General features: G+C 27.8%; 2 protein-coding genes and 3 non-coding genes across 6 annotated transcripts in view; 1 reads left to right on the forward strand and 4 right to left on the reverse strand.

The window, feature by feature from the left end:
- LOC114120346 (Fanconi anemia group J protein homolog) overlaps window positions 1-21,632 on the reverse strand; it is a 273,602-nt gene that overhangs the window by 215,533 nt on the left and 36,437 nt on the right. The gene's annotated exons all lie outside the window — the stretch shown is intronic.
- LOC114126048 (uncharacterized) overlaps window positions 1-21,632 on the forward strand; it is a 263,154-nt gene that overhangs the window by 524 nt on the left and 240,998 nt on the right. Inside the window, exon 1 of one of the 2 annotated variants that reach the window (XM_050201580.1) lies at window positions 5,676-5,704. The exons of the other annotated variant lie outside the window; for it this stretch is intronic. The gene's annotated coding sequence lies outside the window, so the exon portion shown is untranslated. Of the gene's footprint in view, window positions 1-5,675; window positions 5,705-21,632 lie in introns of those variants that run through there. 2 annotated transcript variants of the gene reach the window in all.
- On the reverse strand, window positions 17,154-17,225 carry Trnaw-cca (transfer RNA tryptophan (anticodon CCA)). The gene has a single exon. It is a non-coding gene; the product is annotated as a tRNA-Trp (tRNA).
- Trnaw-cca (transfer RNA tryptophan (anticodon CCA)) lies at window positions 19,358-19,429 on the reverse strand. The gene has a single exon. It is a non-coding gene; the product is annotated as a tRNA-Trp (tRNA).
- On the reverse strand, window positions 20,222-20,293 carry Trnaw-cca (transfer RNA tryptophan (anticodon CCA)). Its single transcript has one exon. It is a non-coding gene; the product is annotated as a tRNA-Trp (tRNA).

Raw genomic sequence — 21,632 nt, forward strand, 5'->3', positions numbered from 1 at the left:
TAATTCGTTTTTATTTGAAAAGCATTGAAAAACCACACTTTTTACAAACTTGAAAATGTTATCTTTATTTATATTGCTCTTTGGTGAATTGTATATTTTATTTGCTTCACATTTTTAATTTAGTTTTTTATATTATAATTTACAAAAATAACAATTAAGACTTCCACTCCACAACAGTGAGTACCTACTGAGAAATGACTATGTATTATAAAATTATTATTATTACTTATTATATTATAATATTATGTTGTAAATTTCTAATAAATATAATATAAAATATATTTTTAAACTGATATAATTCATAGCAGGTACTTATAGCTATTTAACAAGGAATTTGTTGACATGAATCAACATTTTAGTCATCTCTCTGTCCTTTCCGTCTATTTTCATCCACCCTGGACTATTGTGTAGGTACATAGTAAAATACAATTTTCAAAGGATATCCGACGTTATAATGCGCATAAGCGGTGGGCGTGTTGGTACCAAAGTCCAGCGCAGCAATCAACACGGCTTTGCTTCATCATACAAACACCTAACACGACGTGTACGCGTTTATCGTAATAATTTTGCGCTCGTCAATTCATACTCCGCGGAACTGCAATAATTAGTGTTATTTTATCAATATTTTAACTCCGGCACTCGAGTCGTCATTTCTCACATTATATTTTATATGTACATAAATTATATATTTTTATTCTCGTACATCACATGAGCGTTTATCCATAAATATTTTCATTGGCACACCTATACACATTAAAAAAAATACAAAGTCGCACTTATTTTAGCATAAAACTATATATTATAACACTGCGCGTACAACCGTATGACGTATAGTAGGTAAACGATGTATATAATATAATATATTATACATATTATACCTATACTGTAAAAGTATATACGGCGTGTGCCAAAGTCGCACGCACCGTACGGACATTTCGCAACGATTTATTAGTCATCCGGTATTGGTTTTGGTCAAATAATAATAATAATAACCTTTTTTTTTTTTTCATTCCACCACGTGTCCTCCTCGGCTCTCCGACTCGACGGCGACGACGGTAGCGTCTATTAAACGCCGTTGTAAATCAAACCGATACACTAATAAATAACGCACACACACACACCCCGTTTCGATTTCTGTCTGCAACGAGCTCCAGAATATCACATATTACATATACATATACCTATATGTGCCTCCACGCCCGTTACCCGTTTGACAAGTCTCCTCTGGCGTCTAAGTAACTATAAGTATATATATATATATTATACACGCATGACTACTCGTATGTGTGTGTGTGTGTGTGTGTTTGTATACGTGTAATGCCGCAGGGTTGGGCGCCACACAGCCGTTCGGCGGCGACGCATGACCAAGGTGGTTGCGCGGGAAGCGCCGTGTGCGTACCTATACAATATACACGAAAAAAAAATAATATTAATAACGACCATATTCTTTGTCTTAATACCTACTATACGACGGTAAAAACTCTTGACCCAATGCGGGCATAAAAAAAAAAATTTCGGAATTCGGATCGTTAAAACGCTCCGAGAATTAACGAGTAAATACTCTCGTATATAGGTATATGTTATATAGGTACTATATAAATATTGCATTGTGCGCGTGAGCTTCTCATCGCGATCCGCGTGTTAGCGATATTCCGTCAAGCTATACGTATTATAAACGTGATAATAATATACACATATATACACATATTTACGAGGTACACTTGTGCAAATGTCAATGCCGCACTATTTTGTTCTGATGTAAATGTGATATAGGAAAAAAAAAATGACTTTTGCGCAAAAATTATCGTCAAGTCTCTATTATACACGAGTGTACAATGTACAATGTAATATTATAGGTACTAGTGATAGAGTTGAGTGTACCTACTTGTCATATATTATGATAATAATCGACGTGTAATTCAAAACAATCTCGACGGCGGCGGCCGTGCCAACAATTTTATTTTTTAAATCTACTAAAACGATGATTACGAGTTAACGCGGTATTGTTGAAAACAATTATATAGGTAGTTGAATAGAATTTTCTAGACGTAATAATATTGTGTCTTTAAACAAATATTTATGGTCATTTTTTATTTTCAATTTTTTTAAATTGTTTCATACCTTGTATAGTTGTATACCTTGTAAATTGTTCTTGTCTATCAAAAATCTTAAGACAATTACAAGGTTCCTTCAGTTCCTTGTAAGGTATCCTACGGAGTTATAGTAATTGAATTATATATTTATTTTTTTATGGAAATTTCATGTTTAAATTTTTGTATAATTGGATATTTAATTAAAAAATAACGATCTTAGCTATGTTGTAACTCTTCTTCTTCCGGTAATTCAACAAAATAGGGTTGATTTTGCAATTGCCCGCTTTCTCTTTACTTGCTTCTATTGCTAGAAGCTACGTAGTCTTTGTAGTATATTTTACATATAATAAATCATCTTTTTGATATATTATGTTTTTGATCGTTCTCAGTTTCTTTTGTCATTTATATTGAAATTTAAAAATATATAATTTGTTGGGACTTGCAACATTTTACCATATTTTTTTATACTCTATGAATTTTTCTTCAAAATGTTTGGATATCTTTAAATTTTTTTTTACCATAAATTGATCTACAATACGTCGACATAGACTTATAACAGGGAGTATAGTATTAGTTATAAGTAATAACTATTAATTAATATTATATGAAACAATAATGTATTATTATTTATTATTGTTTTTCTGATTGTTTATAGCATCAAATATAATGGTTAGGTACTATTTAAACATAAATGTTTATATTGTGTTGAGTTATACATTAAGATTTATTTTAGATAGAAAATTGTGTTTTCAGAATTTTATATTGGAACATTTATAGCTTCATATAGATTATCTGTTATGTTGAATTAATTTCTGACTTCGGAGTAATTTGAATAGTAAACGATGATGTGTTTGGTAGAGTTGTTTATGTATTGCACTTTTGAATTTTATTCGTATTTGTTGTCCATATAAGACTTTAGTATGATCAATCCTTGGCTGACTAAAGGTTATATATTATTTTCTATTAAAATGTATGTATTTGGGCTAGGATAAATAATATAATTATTATTTACAAGTAGATAATGTATGATATTTGTTTTTTTGAAAAATAAGTTCAATTTACCGTACCTATTTATTATCTACAAAAATAAAAAAGTCGGCAAGTGGGTACCGCTCTGCTGTACATTAGGGGGTGGGGTGGACCTCGGACTAGGGTAGGTTAAATTTGAATGCAATGATAGGTATCATTGTATACGAAAAACGATTATGAACGGAGATGATTTGTCAGTCTAAAATATATTATTATATTTAAATATTGTCATATATTCTAATAAATAATTTGCAAATATTCATGATTTTGACGAATTTTTGTCAAAATTTGAACTTCAAATGCTAATAAAAAAAAAATTATGCTAATGTATTCATATAATTTTTTAATCGCTATAAGAATAACATATGAGGAACTTTGTATACAATTTTCAAGTACTTTGATTGGGCCAAAAAAATTTTATCAACAATTCCAAAAAAAATTTTCAGAAAAATTAAAAATTTCAGTTGTCTATAAATAGCTCAAAAATACTCAAAATATTTTGAAAATTAAATCATGTAAGGAAAATGCCAATCTTAATAACTGGTAAAATTTTCAAGTATCTACGACGAGTTTTCTCTATAGCTACTCGAAGAAAAACCTATGAAAAACTTAGTGTTGTATTTTTAATCCTTAGTTATAAACACAAAACATTTTATGATTTTTCAACTTCAAAATTACTTGCAAATTTTCGCGTTTTCGACAGATTTCGTAAAAATTTGAACTATAAACGCTTATAAAAAAAAATTGTGACTAACGATTTTTAATTTTTTTTAGCTACAATAAGAACAACTCATAAGGAACCTTGTATTAAATTTTCAAGTTTTTTTGGTAATCCAAAATTTTTTTACCGACACTTCAAAATAAAAATTCGCATAAAAATCGAAAATTTCAGTGGTCTATAAATAACTCAAAAAAAGTCAAAATTTTTTGAAAATTTAACTGTATATAGATAACACTAACATAAGCATTTGGTGAAAATTTCAAGTATTTACAGTGTTTAGTTTTTGAATTACGACCATATAAAAAAATTGATTCGGTCGAAAACTGGTTTTGCGTAAAAATTCCCGTTTTTCCGTCATTTTTTTTTTGTTTTTCTCGATTTTTTTGAAAACTGTTGGAAAATGTTTATTTTTTACCTCTATAATGCTCTCACTTTTCCATCGGAAACCACCCTCAAGTTTGAAATTGAAACATTATTTCGACTAGTTATGCAGTACACAGTCACAAAAAAAAAAACAAACAAAAAAAAAAACATATATCATTGTAAAATCAATACATTCATCACTCCGTTCAGAATCTTAAAGTTTAAATATTAAATATAATATAAACAAACCTCAATGTTGGTTATTTTTTTTATTTTTCCTTCTAACTTTTTGTTGAAGAAGCTTAACTTTTTTCCTTAATCCTCTTTTAATATGAGTTTCACCTTTTTTTTGCAGACGTTTTCTCTTTAATTTCCGTATTGGCGTACATTATAATTTATCAATTTGAAAAATAATAATTAATTTAAATACAATTTTTTTTAATATTGAATTAATCAAATCAAACTGATTTCCAAGTTCATAATATTATTAAACACAAGCATAAATTAGTAATCAAGATGACAATAAAAAAAAAAAATTATTTTTACCTAGCGTTTCCACAATACGATTTGGAGGTGTTGATTTCTCATCAAAAATGTTATTTTTTAATGACAAATCCAAAACACCATAGTTTTCTGAACTTGTCAGGCTAGAACATTTCTAAAATACAATATTGTTGACACCTAGCAAATATTTTGTGCGCTTAATACAACATTTACAAGTATACACAGATGTGTACAGGAGTTAGCATATTATGTACAGTGATTTAACTCCACAACTATTTTCTATGAAAAAAGTATAAATAAATAACGAATACTGAGAATAATAGGTTTATTGTATAAATTATATAATATATAGGTAATAATATATTATATAATGTGTTAAACAACAACAGACTGATTTTAACAAATAATTCCTTTATTGTTTAAAATTTTAAATCATACATTTAAAGAATTAAACACTACATACATATTATATTCAAAAAATATATTTTTAAAAATATACAATCATAATTTATTGTGACAAAAATGAATATCAATGGACAGACAAAAAAAATTACATTTCAAATATTTTTAACTTGAGTTCAAATTTTGGTGGGTTTTCAGCATGCATTTGACCTACTCAAAATGGCGGATAATAACTTCACATCATATGACTAGCACGGTTCTATGTACAACCGTGATCTCTTGTTAGCAGTCTAGTTATTATCTATGTCTGTGATTGAACCCATCTCTAATGTGAATACATTTTCAATTTGTGAAAGGAAAATGCACAACTGATGATATTTCTTCGGCCGGCCCATGGTGAAATATACCGAGGTCATTTGGATAATAAATCAGATTACATATTCTTAACGTAAGTTATTATAACTTTGTTTTTACTAAAATATACTAAATATAATTATTTATTATTCTAGTGCAATCAATTCAAAAAATGAAATGAATCAAGGAATATCTTAATGTATCCTTAATTAGACTTCATCAATTGACCCTTGGCGAGGTATTAAATAATTTTAGTCAATTTATTTAAAATTCATCCAGTACCTATTCCAGAATAAACTATTTATTTTATAAATCAAATTGTTATCGAGTTACTCAACTAATACTAGTTTCTATTTTTAAAATGAATAATTATTTAATTATATTATATTATACTAGCCGCTAAATATTTAAATACCAAATGATAAAAAGTCCCCGGTAAATATTTCGCTCAGTAGCCAAAGGGCACTATAGTTCGGGGTACTTCTCCCCTGACCTGGTTGACAATTCGAATTAAATTGTTGTTAGTTTATAACTGGGTACTCTTAATGTGTTTACAGATATCGTGGACCAAACTGGTGTTTGATGAGATCCAGCAGAGATGCTTACAACCATCTTCGGCCATATATATTGTGGATTAGGAAAGCCATTGTCCTTGACAGAAAAAATACTGTACTCGATACACACTTAATCGCAGTCTACTATAATTAAAGTTGTAAAAATATAGGTAGTTATTATATTATAGTCTTATTTATAGCATTGACAATATGCTAATAATATAAACATATGAACTGTCCCGTTGTAGGTTGCTTATATAGTGCCAACATTGTTAAAAAGAGCTAGCCTATACTTATGTATAATATGTCACTATATAATAGGATTAAGGTGTATAATATAATATTTCTCAAAATGTCCTTAAACTTATCTCTCTAGCAAAGTTCAGTCAATATTTTTATAATCGATTTTATTTTAGGTTCAAAATACTTAAAAGATTTTTATCTTACAAGTTCGCATAAAAGAGACATATACTTTACGTTTATATATAAAAAAAAAACGAAATAATATATAATATTATAGATTATATAATATAGAAACGTAATGTTCAATTGTGTTAAGCTGCATACAAACCAGCTTCCAGATATGATTTCGTGATCGAACGTGTTGTCTTGTAATAATAATACTGTAGGTATGTCTGTGTGTATAATGGTATAATAAACCAAAGTTGTGTTTCAGCAGAATTATAAAGGTTAAATTGGGGCCATTTCTTTGTAATATGATCAAATAGACTGATAGACGAATAATCGATTATCCAAGGGCTAATAAGACAATTTTGAAATAATTTAAAAGTACAAAAAAATACCTAGATAAAGGAAATCTAAAAAAATAATAATATACTCCTTATTTTCCTTTTTAAACGTTGAAAATTAGGCAAAAATAAAAATATACCAATGTTAATACAGACAAAATGATATATTATATCTGAAAGGTGAAAATATTCTCGAATGAATATATTCTGCGTGATTATAATGTAATAATAGTAAGTTTTTTACCGCGTGACACGAAGTATATACATATAGATACCTACAAACGATAATATGTAAATAATTATTAAGAGATTTGAAGTGCACATAAAATATAATCATAGTATAGTGAATACACGAATAATTCCATATCTCTATAACGACACGACAACAATCTAAATATAAGAATTCTCGCAATAGTACGAGTACTATGTATATCATATTTACATACGGTTAGGAAATAAATAATAGACCAAAATAAATGGGGCGGGAGGCGTGTGATATAGAAAAATCGCGGTGTCAAATAACCCACGCGATTAATCAAAATCGGTCGTCGTATATATTATAAGCCCTAAGGATTGTCTGTGCGTTTATTAAACATCGGTATGTGCGGCAGCGTGTAGAAGATAATATGTATATTACATTACACATCGCGGTGCAAACGTTACGAACGGCATAAATTATAATATTATTATGTGTATATTATATCCCTCGCCCCGTAAACGCGCAAGTGAAAAAAAAAATAAAATAAACGAAAACACTAACAGCGACGACAACAAGTCTATATTATTATTGTATACAAACCGAAACTTTAGCATGCAAATCGCGTAAAGGGTGCAAAAAGCGCGTGGGCAGGACCGAAAAATTAACGTTTTAAAGCGAACACGGTTTTCGTGTGGCACTCGGACGAATAAATTAATCCGCCACCCCCTCTCCGGCACCGACCGACTTCCACCGTACGGCTCGCCGTCGACACCCCCTCGACGGCGGCGGCGGGGCACACCCCTCCAACACCGCGGCGTTGGTGTGAATATAACTATATACATATATAGCGGGGACGGTATCGCGCATATATAATAATATGTACACGGTTATAGTGTGTTGTATACATTCAACGGCAGCTCCGTTTAATTATTTCCTCGCGTCTATCTCGGTCGAGCTCTCTCTCACGACATCCCTCTAACACACACACACACGCACACACATTCGCATATATCTGTCACACTATCCCTGCGGTGTACGTACCTTTCTGCGGGGTTTTCGGGCTGTGATTTGCATACACTATTTGCGAGCTACATTACACGCACGTACGCGCGCGCACACGCGTTTATCGTACACGTATATTTTACGTATATAGACGTGTGTTGTATACGTACATAGCGGCAGCATCAGCCGGCAATCGCTGTACGCCCACTCCCGCGGGATGGGCGCGGGCGGCGGCGTTGGACTCGCGCGCGCGAGCTTATCGATTGCCCGCGTGGCGGACAAGGGTTGGTTGGCGCACGGGCGGCGGCCGAGACCTCTCTGGAACGGTTCCATCTGCTGACGGCGACGCTGCGGCGGACGAGTAGTACAGAAGCGGACGACGTTGCGGTCGTCGTCATCGTCGTCCGTCGCCTACTCGCCTCAGCACCCCCCCCCCCCACGACGCCTATGGATCCGACCTGCTGCGGGGTGGGTTAGCTAGATAAAATACGCGTGTGTGTATATGTGTGTATTATATGACGTGTAAGTACGGTAAACCGAGCACAGATCTCTACCTGCGTGCGTCTATTGCATTGCTCGCGACTCTACGCGACCGTAAACAAGTACGCCGCAGTTTAGGTATATATAATATACATAGGTACAGGGTGATTTAGCGAGTGATGCTCATCACGTCACTTCCCTTAATCATTCCCTCGATTACGATCCGGTAGGACAATTTTCAAATATATATATAATATACTAAAACATTATATTATTTTAAAATACCTATATACTAAGCATTTTGAGTATTAAACAACGAATACTCAATTTTACATATATCTTATATTTTATAAGATCATCTTTATGGATAAAAAAAAAATTATATCACTAAAGCATATAGGATACTCTGGACACTCCTCTATTAGAATTTGAATAAATTCATTATTAAAGAAAAACATATGAAGTTGAGAATACTATTGATGAATCACCCTGTATATATTTAAATATTATGCAATCTATACTGTTATGCAACGGTCTAAGATGATAAGAGGGTACTTGCGAGACCAAACTGTTAAATTTATGAATGATTTTTTTCTATTATAAAGATACCGTATATTTTTCATCCATTCGCTTAATCATTGTTTTTCCGCGTTATTCTATATTTTATCTATAATTATAGGTACCCATAATATTGCTACGTATATTATATAATATTTTATAATAACATTTTTGTACTCGCATAAACACTCGCATAAACGCTTTGTATAACGAGACAAACACTTCGTTTAATTTTTCGTATTGAGAATCGTTTAAAAACGTATAAATCAGTTAGTAAACACTGCGAGTCTGCATAACAAACTTTATTTTTATAAGAGTAAAATATATATTGCATTTAAGATATGATATATATAAGATATAGAATTACTGAAGTTTTTTAAATAATAATATTCACTTTTTTCTATTTATAATTAATTTTTATAATTTTAATTTGATTTACCGTACTTTATTTAGCGATGTTAATATATGAATTTAATATTTGTTATGTTATTTAGGAATGTTTAATGCCGGTCGCCGGAGTCTTCGAGCCTTTAGATAACCGTATAAAGTAGTCATTGTTGGTTTAATAAAAAAAAAAAACTATTTTAAATGCAATTAAACGTTTAAAAAATTATATCAGATAAAATGTATTATGGTAAATGTTCCATTAATATAAATTCTCGATATAGATTAATATTTCATTAATAATAAATCATGAAAAATTAACTAATTAATTATTAATGGCTATTTTTTATAAATTCATAGTTTATGATAAAGTATTGTCTCGTTATTATATTTATTACTATAAATATGACACTATTTAAGTTATAATTACTTACTTAGTACTTGACTACCCTACGCATTTATTTAGTTATAAAACTAATAATTTGAAATTTAAGTTTGTAACTGGTTTTATTTTGTATAATATTAAAAATTAGAAATTATGAACAAAAATAATAAGTTATACTAATATACAGTTACTGTACTGTATTTATTCAACAAGTTATTCTTATGTACTTGTCAGTAGTCACTCACCAAAAATAATAATTCATACACTATATTACTATACAAATACTTGAAACAATATTACAATACAAAATATATTAACAGAGTCTGATATAATATATGAAACACACTATTAATTGTTAATAAACACAGCGCATTTATATTTGCAGGAAACGTTGTTCGGTAATTAGGTTAAAGGAAGTTCGATAATTAATAACACATTAATTGTTTATAACCGTGTGAACATATGTGCAATTGTTAATTTCTCTTATTTCTCATTCATTGAAAACAATGATTACGTATTTAGCATTTAAACGGACTTCGACGTATTTCCTTTGTACATGTTTTGTCTAACAATATCCAGTCATATTTCCCCCAAGGGGTCAAAGACGATTTTGAGTTAAAATAATATTATACTCTAAAGGGGTTTACAATTAGGTTAAAATGCACTTAATAAATCATTATCTTTTTAAATTACAGTATATACAAAATATGTTAACATAATAGCTCATTTCGTTTAGATAATTAAAATTTACAATGTACAATTAATAATTACCTATAATAGTAATTCATATATAGTTGTACAGTTGTACAATATTTAAATTATTATATTTACTGACTTAACTGATAATTTACTCGCCAAGAGAATCGATAATATAACCACTAAAACACTTGATACAATCCATATAATATAATGTATTAGTATTATACCTAATACCTATGCGCAATATAGTCAATATAGGTACGTAATAACACACACCAACTAATACTTGTGTATACATTAAATCATTGAATATAACTACTGCTCATAATAGTATTTACAATCAATAGTTAAATTAAATATTATTTATTTATTATTATAATATTAATAATTAATTATTACTACAAAAATCGGAGAAGTAGTTCTGTTTTATAGAAGGCGTGATGATTTTTATTTGTCATTAATTTGGTCAAAGTGACGGATGTGTTTAATTTGAATTCAATACAAATAAATCATTGTATATACGACGAAAAAGGATTCTGAGCAGAACCCTTCTAAAAGCCAGTATTAAATATTCCATAAAATATAGTATGTATTAGTAATTTATTTTTAGATTCTGAACGGAGTGATGAATGTATTGATTTTACAATGATGTATATTTTTGTTTTGTTTTACACCCTGGGTGTATAACTGTATAGTGTAAATCCATTGATATATGTATATGTATATATATTATATTGTGTATAAGTGTGTTTGTGTATCAAAATGTACTATTACTTATTGCATTTATGTTTTTAATGAAGATATTTGTATAATAGTACCATTAAATTATAAAATTTAAATCAAAAGTGGTCTATTAAAAATAATATCTGAAAATGTACCTACTTAAAACGGCATTTAAAATCGAAGTCATCAAACTCTTCGAGAGGATTTATTCTATCTCGGAAAAGCCTTGGTCTTGGTAGATGAAATAACATATCCAAGAAAAATTCATCATCGGAATCCGATGTACTTCTTGCTGAACTAACTGACATGATTAACTATTTATTATTATATACTACTAAAAAATTACTATAGATGGATAATATAATATGTAGGTATATAATATGCAAATTGTAATAACTAGTATAACTCGTAGAGCATATAACGTAGTCATATAATCTGTCCTGAGATTTGAAAAAATATAATTGTGAGATACACACATAGGCCATAGACTTATAATTTACAAGTCTAAACTGAAAATTTAATTTTTTTTTCACATATCAGCTATTTTGGCTCCCAACCACAGATATTATACTAGCCACTAAAATAATAAAATATTTAAATATCATTTTTTATCATCTTGAAAACATCTATGTTTATATTTATTCATAAAAAAAATATTACTTGTCTTACTAATTTGTTATATTCTACGAACTCGGCGAAGATGGGAACCTATTCTTCGAAAAATAGGAAATACGAAGGTAAGTTAGCCTATGAGTGTGTTTCTACTTTAATCGCTTAATTAATTTATTAATAAAATATTCCACACTCTATAGTGTCCTGTACTCGTATGCCTGCAGTAGTAATTATTATATATAAACTGCATACGCAGTGGCGTATTTAAGGGAGGGGGCACAGGGATACTGCTCCCCCCAAAGGAAAAAACCGATAGAACAGCCCCCCCAACCAATTTTAGTTATGCCAAAAAATGTATTTATATTCTGCAAATTTCTAGTGTGATAACTCCAATTGTAGCATTGATTATATATTGTATAATATTTATAATCAATGGTTGTAGCCAATAAAAATATATTTCAATTAAAAAGAATAAAATAAAAAAAATTATCAGTTACCTAAAACCATGGCTAAGTATATAGGTACCTATGTTCTTATAAAGACGCATTTGCAATGTCAAACTGTTACCTAATTTAATATTTTGTTCTATTTGAGAAATTGTTTTATAATTTAATATAAAAAAAACTTTTATATATTCATTGTGAATTGTAATGTTGTATTCAAATTTGTACTTATTAATAAATTATGTTGAATTTAATAAACTAAAAAGTCTTAATTAAATAGTCTTACTTTAATTATAAATAGGTAAACAAATGATAATATAAAACAAATATAGCTTATATCTAAAAGTATGAATTTTGTTTGTAATTTTCATAGGGTTTTAACTCCCCCTGTTTTAAAAACCTAAATACGCCACTGATTAAATGAGTTGTTAGGTTAAGCCGGTTAAGGTAACATTAAGTTGGTGTTTGAGTATAATTTGTAATAGCTTAAAGTGTTAATAAATATATTATTATTTTCTGAGATTGAATGTATGTTTTATAAGTTAAAAATATTTAGCTACCTATATTACCATTGATTATGCATTGTAATCATAATATAATATATAAATCATATGCATAATCAATGCTATTACTTAATTCTTAAAAATGCAATACTATATATTTTATAGTTTCCTATATATTTACTACAATATTTATGTATTGATATAAATATATTGTTTTTTGAACTGAGCAATATTATATATAATAATATATAGGTAATATAATACATAATAATATTAATTATTATGATTTAGGTGAATTGGTTATTTAGATAATATTTAACAAATACCATCATTTAAATGTATTTTGTAGTTGGATTTCATTAATTGATAAATTAATGCTAAATTATATGTATATTATATTTATGAATATAATTATGTTTATATTATAATACTAGCTGAATTATCCGGCGTTGCCCGGAAACAAATTCGTTACAAATAATATAACGCCATGTATTACCATCTTAAAGACTTAAATTCATAATATTTTGGATAACCATCCTGTCCGGATTGTGTCGCATTGTCGCAATAGTAAACAATTTCGGAAAACCTTTTGAACATTTTCCATTTTGCATACACGGTGAATATATTTTCTACAATATTTATGTATTGATATAAATATATTGTTTTTTGAACTGAGCAATATTATGTATAATAATATAAAGGTAATATAATATATTAATTATTATGATTTAGGTGAATTGATTATTTAGATCCAGATTAATAAATTATTATTGTTAATAATAATAATTTAATAATTAAGTGATCACAATGGATTGTGGTAAGAACGGCAACCTTTGGAAAACCTGATGAAATAAATTGTAACATCGCCATTTGAGCAGTGGCATCTTGCATTGCCACACGACCAGGTCTCAACTTAAGGTATGAGACACCACGCTCAATACTTTGCTTCACTAGATCTTCCAAGTGAGAGTACCTACAGTATTTTTTCTGTCAAGGACAATGGCTTTTCTAATCCATAATATATACGGCCGAAGATGTTTGTAAGCATCTCTGCTGGATCTCACCAAACACCAGTCATTGTTTCAAGTCTTGTATCCCTGTTAATTGCCTTACTTTTAGTTAAACAACTATTCCATTCCCGCTTGGTGTCTAAATTGCTCGTAGGTAAGTTTCCCTTCTGGATTGCACTGTTCGCCAGTTCGATCCACGATATCTGTAAACACATTAAGAATACCCAGTTATAAACTAACAACAATTTGATTCGAATTGTCAACCAGGTCATGGGAGGAGTACCCCGAACCAGTGGCGTATTTTCAACATTTTTCTTGGGGGGGGGGGTCCACAGTTTATACATAATTAAATAATTTACCAATTTACCTATATTACCTATTGCCTTTATGGCTTTATCACACATCTTTTTTAACTGTAACTTGGAAACCGTCGTTAGAATACACAGAATACCAATTTCTATACTTATTACTTTACTATACTGCAAGGATATGTATCGGTTTTTTTTCTCTGGGGGGTCCAGTACCCCTGTACCACCCCCGTAAATACGCCACTGCCCCGAACTATAGTGCCCTTTGACTACTGAGCGAAATATGAATATTTTTTTGAATGCCATACTTTGAATATTTTGATCAATTAATTGCAAAACAATAATTATGAATTATAATATGAACTTTTTTTTACGATATTCTATTGTTTTCAGAAGACAGATTATTTGTTCTATATACATTTTATAAAAAATGGATTATTATTATTATTTACATTTACTAACACATATTTTAGCTAATGAAAAATAAATTTAGTTACTAAGCTACAATGTTACAATAATACTCTACTCTGCAATAAAAAGTCATTGAATCATTGTAATCTCTTTTTTATTAATTAATATAATAATATAAATTGGTTGATTACTATTTATAAACTGTAATAAATTTTTTAATATAATAGTTACTTATGGTTTAAATCCTCAAAATATCTCCATTAAATTATATTAAGATACACTAAATACCTATAAAGTTAATAATTAATAAAACTAATGTATTTTTTTGAAAACTGAAAAATGATAACAAAAGTGACAACAATAGTATGTCCATAGGCGCCCGCAGAAATTTTTTTAGGAGGGGGCAATGTTAGGATTTGTTATATAATAAATAGTAATTTATCTGTAAACATTCAATTTAAAACATATTTTTGAAAATCCAGGGGAGGCAAATGCCCAAGCTTGCCCCCCGTTCCGGGCGCCTATGAGTATGTCACATGTGTATATATAATATATATAAATCAATGTATAATTGACTATAAATATTATTGCATTATTTAAATAAAAAATTTTTTATTACTACCTAGTATCAGAAAAAAACTATTCAAGGATAAATTTAATGTAGTGGAGAGACCTATAACATAAAATATAATTATAAAACATTTTAGCTACCTTTTTAAGGTTAATTGAGGTGTTATTTGCTGTAAGAAGTTATAAACCGTAAATTCAAAGTAGGTATACACACCTACATATTGATTTTAATATCATATTGTAATCGCATTATATCTTCTTTCAAACATTAAATTGGGTATAGAGTATGGATTAAATCAGTAGGTATAAAACCATTAAACATTTACCACCTGCAACATTAAAGTATTTTATTTTTAATTGAAATATAAAATTAATAACAATAAAAATAGTAATAGGCACCGTAAAAATAAATTAATTATTTTCCAAAAAATACAAATAACAAGGTTTAGTTTTTAAATATTTAACAAATTTAGTATTATAATTATAAACATTAAATATCTATACAATATAATTTTTAAATAAATTGAAACGTATAAAATAAGTTGTTTCTTAACAAACTAATCGCACTTAAATGAATATCACATAATCAGTACGTTTTGTATAAAAAAAATAAAAATGTTTGTTCGTATCGATAAATTTAAAAGAAACACAATTCAGGATGGTCAGGTTGACACCAGATAATTAATATGGGAGGGTTCTAAATAGCGTATTAAGTGAATATTGGTTTTAGAATATACTTCTACAGGTATCCCGCCGTGCTTGGTTACCCATACGTCGGCACCTGATGTTCCATAGATTTATTTCTATCAGTCCCGCTCAAAAATCGCCGAACGTGTTACTTATTTTAGGAGGATTACATTATTATTATTGTTTATTTTTTTTAATTATTTATATTTGAATTTTACAGGATAAAATGCTTTTAAAAAAGTTACGTAATAAATATTGTATAAAAAATGTGATTTTACTGAACCTATGGCCTATGGGCTATGAATAAGTAGAAAAACTAATTGTACACCGTAATGGAAATAATTAATTACAAAAAATATAAATCTGTATGAGTAATTTTAAAATTCATAATATTAAAACTTAAAAGTCTATGACACTAATAAAAATTGTGTCGAGTATATCATTTCAGTTTTATAACTGAGTCTTATACGATGATGTTATCTGTAAATCACTGCAAAATATCTGAATATTAAAAAATGTTATCACGGAGTGGAAAAAAGCATAAAATTAAGATCTGATTAAAATATCATTAAGATAAATAATTAAAAAAAAATCGATATCTGTACAATGTACACAGGTAGTAGTAATATAATATATTATTACGTCATGTTAAAATGTTAAATTAATTTTAATCAACCTATATCTTATTTAAATAACACTATTTAGTACACAATTTAAGATTAATTTTATATTTAAATTATTTTATATTTATAAATATAAAATTAATCTTAAATGGTGTACATTTTCTTTTATTAAAAATTGAAGAATATTTCATTATTATTTATAATAGAAATTTCGAAAATGATTTAAAAATTTAAAAATAAGTTCAAAATATATTTCTTGCAGAACTATATATTAAATAATTTATAAATATTTAAAAAAATATGTTTTACGTGTAATATGATATTGTCAGCTGAGCAGAAAAGGTACTTAAGATAAACTAAAAATATTGTTGTTTAAATATTTATAGATATGAGCACGACCATCGTCAATTAGTGTTGCATTCACTTTAGGTCACATTATTTTAACCTTTGCTTTTCTATAATACAAATATAATATAATATATAAATATAGATTATATGATTATACGTCTTATATGATAATTTTATTATAATATTATACATTTATATTTCATACAATAATAATATTTAGTATATTTATGATTAAAATATTGTGAAAATGATTCAAAATTTGAACTGTTTTAAAAAAATATAATTTTCCCGTGTTTGTATAAAAAAAATTCAGCGTAATAAGTTAAAACCTCTGAAAAAAAAATAACATTGCATTGTGGTTTAATATTTTATGAACATCTATGATTGAAGTAATAGTAAAACTGTAAAATAGCAAATTAAAATTGCAAAAAATATGAATTGACCTCGACGTGATTTGAACACGCAACCTTCTGATCTGGAGTCAGACGCGCTACCGTTGCGCCACGAAGTCATTGTGAATGTATGACAAAATATATGAATTTTAAGTGATTTAGTTTATTTCACTATACAGATAATAACTATTCAAATACATTAAAAATAAAATAAAATAATGATTAATTTTTTTTATTTTTATAGTACACCACTGATAAGTATTAATAGATGTAAGTATACTTTCCGACTAAAATTATATTCATAACGGTTGTCAGCAAGAGATTAATTTGTTTCAATAGGTACCTACGTCCTACAACAATACGTATGTATGGAATCACCCTGAACATTATTAACATTCAAACATAAACATTGTGTTGGTGTAACCACGGGTAGCTGTTATGGTATACATTTATATTAGTTATAATTATAAACATAATTGATAATGTAAAGTAATAGCGTTGAACGTCAATTTTAAACAATTCTGCCATCGCTATAAATGAAAAAATATGATTTTTTAGTGTAGAATATCTTATGCAAAATTAAACACTTTGAAAGTGAAAAAATAATCATACATTAAGTAATTTAACCGTAAATACTGTTCGTAAGAAGTTAGAAATCTACTTACGTATCATCAAATTGTGTAAGTGTACCTATCTATGTCCTATAATCAGAATTTTCTTTCATTGAGATTTGAAGCATGTGGAGTTCATATAAATTATTGTAGTCTATGTATATAGTAAAAAATATAATACGATCACATGATATTGGCAATGGCCAATTACCTAACATAGTTATTTGATAAATGCATATTATAGTCAAACATATATTCAAATTATTCAATAGATATTTTAAAGGGCAGCATTTTAATTTAATATTTAAAAATTACTTGTAAGAGGGAGTTATTCATACACCCATCACGGAGTCATAAGGTCATATTAATACGCTATAAAATACGTTTAACTTTTGAATATTTTTTTAAACAAATTTTATTGCTGTATAGTATTGAAAATTAATAAAAATATAAAATTATATAACAATATTATAATTGTATATCTATATCAGTTAATGCGGTGACTTTTTCTTGAAAAATCTTCAGATAATAGGATCACTGGGTCACAATGCCGTATTGTCGTTTATCGATAAACATTTATGATAGCTGCTATTAATTATATATTTTGTAAAAACGTAAATCATTTTTAACATAATATAGGTAAGTAATATATTTTTGGATTATACCATTTATATCACTGTAGGAGGAGGGTGTTTTAACACCGGCCACCGGCTACGCAACTACAGCATATAGATATATACATTATAAGTTTATTAATTAAAAGTATAAAAAATCGTATTCTGCAGTTATACCTACCTATATTATAAATAACCAAGTTAAAATATCGGAATTGATTATCAATTATCAATATAATAATTAATAAGTTATAAATCATCAATAACATTAGTTACGATAATAATTTTACCTACTATTAATACACACAGGGACAGGGTACAGATATACCTATAGATTTGCGAACCCGATTTATTATGATATAGATATTTTACGAGCTGAGTGCCTGAGTGTATAGACGTATAGTATGCAATATTTGTGTTTGTCAAATTACCATAGTACCTACCTATACAGTATATAGTAAGCCTTTTTTATTGTTTTTTTATAAACATTTAAAGCTAAAATTTAATGAATTAAACGAAGTTTTAGTTGAAAATTTAATTTTTAAAATTTTTAAAACTCTGATTTAAAAAATGATTTATCGTTAAATTAAAGTTTATCACATCCATTAAAGTGACATTATTTACTCGATTACGGGGTGTACTATAATGATACCCATCACAATGAAAGGCAACTTTCTTGATTTATTTTTATTATCTACGCGTAAAGGAAATTTCAAAAATTTCAAAAATATTTTTAATAAGGCTTATGTATTAAAATTTAATGTAAAAATAATTTTTAAAAATATTTATTTGAAATAGGTAATTAATTGGGACTAAAAAACATGACAAAACATTCTGGTACAATCGATACATATTATGCTATATAAGAGGTTAGGTTCTATTGATATGCTCAAAACGAAAACGTGCGTGTTCATAAATTAGTCTCTTTTGCTCACAATCGTGAATCGTTTTCAACAACATCGAAGTGGCAAAAATAATTTATATTCGTGTGCAAAAAAAAAAAAATACAAAAGTGTATGATAAAAGTGACCTCGACGTGATTTGAACACGCAACCTTCTGATCTGGAGTCAGACGCGCTACCGTTGCGCCACGAAGTCGACGGATGGAAAGTGAGAGCTTTAAAAGTTATAACTTAAAGTAGGCAATGAAAGTACCGTCAACGATGGATCCATTTTGTTTTTTTTTTAGAAATACCGTATCTAGGTAAAAGCTAATTTATACTAATGTATTTTATACATTGTAAATCAACAATTACTCTTGAATTCGAAGTTAACATTATTGTTTTATTATTAAAATTTGTCATTATTCATTTGGATTAGGTACCTACCTACACAATATATAATATGTTTGAACAATGAATATATAACACAAAATGTTAAATTATCAATTTAGTACACACATTATACAACACCACACTATGCTGAAGCTCACTGTAAAAATTAAAAATAATGAAATGTAATTATATGCGTTATATCATTATTAAACTTTATATATACCCAGAAGATAACAGGTATGAGGTAGGTAAGTACCTACCTATGTTGTAACGTTGTATGTGGTTAAAACATCGTATACTTAAATAGTATAATATATACTATATATTATATAGTATAAGTATTAAGTGTATCTTAGTCAAACGAGTAACGAAAATACTTATTATTTTAATGAAATCAAAGCTAGGTATAATATAAACGATAAAAATATTATAGGTATTATGTATTAAAAAGTTCTTAATTATCGATAATGGTTTTAAAATAATTATGAACTAAGAAAATATTTTGGATTTTCATGATAAATCAGTAACAAATTATTAAAGAAAAATGAAAAATAAATGAATGAATGAAATAATTTGAAAAAAAAATTGTGTATAAATTTTAATGACAAAAAAAAATTGACCTCGACGTGATTTGAACACGCAACCTTCTGATCTGGAGTCAGACGCGCTACCGTTGCGCCACGAAGTCGTACTGACCAGATGAATAAATTTAAAAATTTAAATTAAATTAATTTTTTATGTGTAATTATTAAATAATTTTAATTTATAAATAAGGATAAGGTATAAAAAAAAAAATTAAATAATTATGAAATTATTTATAACTTTAACATATTTTAGTGTAATTTTATAGTAAAATTATTTATATTTATAATATTTTATGGTTATGACTTTGCATTTAGGTATCTAGCATACAAATCTAGGTGTGAACACTGTTCACAAATTCACAATACCTTTTTGAAAATGTTAATTATAGTAAAGCTTCGCTACTCCATTATAAAACGGAGTAGGTAAGTAATTGTATACCTCAAAAAATCGTTTGAAGTGTTCAAAGGTATCTTTTTTCAGTGAAGTAACTATATAGTATATAGTATACTAATGAATAGGGATAGATATCTACTATAAATAAGTAGGAACTTATTTTATAATTTAATTTTTATTTTGACTTTACAGCTCAACACATGATTAAAACAATTGATAGCTGAGTAATTTAATTTAAGAATTACACGTGATTATTACATTGGTCGTGACTCGTGACATACGTGCGTGAACATTAGGTAGGTGAGTAGAAAACACCTCAAGCGGCCCCAGGGACTATTCCTAGTTATACTCGATATTTTATCGCTCTATGAACAACTTTTAAGTTATGAAAAAACCTTCATTATATTTTTAAGGCTTATGAACGAGAAAAAACATTTTTTAAATATTTATAGAGAAATAACTAAAAATAAAAATTCCCTATTAAATAGCTGGCAAAAAGGTGAGCAAAAAACATCCCTAGAGATTTAACTATAAAAGTACTTCTGATAATACATCAAATACCTAGTCATTATTTTCTTTCATACAAGAGATTAAAGTGAAAGAATAGAAAAAATCGTGACTATTTGCAAATCATGAATTTTAAATTTTAAATTGTATTTTCTTGAGCTTGAAAATGTATAATTAATTCTGTATTATATTTATCTATAGAAATTTTTTTAAAACAATTTTAAAATATCCTAAGTACATTTTGTGCTCAATTTTTAAAAGACGTTTAAAATTTGAATATTGTTTTAACTGGATACGTATTCAAATAAAAAATAATGATTTTAATGTTATTTTGTTGTATTTAAAATATATGAAAAGTAAGAACTTGAAACTTTTTTTCATTTCGTATATAATTACCTATTACATACAGGTATTTTGGTGTAATAAAGTGCAGCGAAATCAATAGACGATGTAGGATATATAAATTTATCATTATACTTATTGTACTTTATGATGTAGGTACTTACAAGCATTACATATATAAATGTATATTGAAATAGCAT

The sequence above is a fragment of the Aphis gossypii genome, chromosome 2 (genome assembly GCF_020184175.1).
Source record: "Aphis gossypii isolate Hap1 chromosome 2, ASM2018417v2, whole genome shotgun sequence".
NCBI classification, from domain to species: Eukaryota; Metazoa; Arthropoda; class Insecta; order Hemiptera; family Aphididae; genus Aphis; species Aphis gossypii.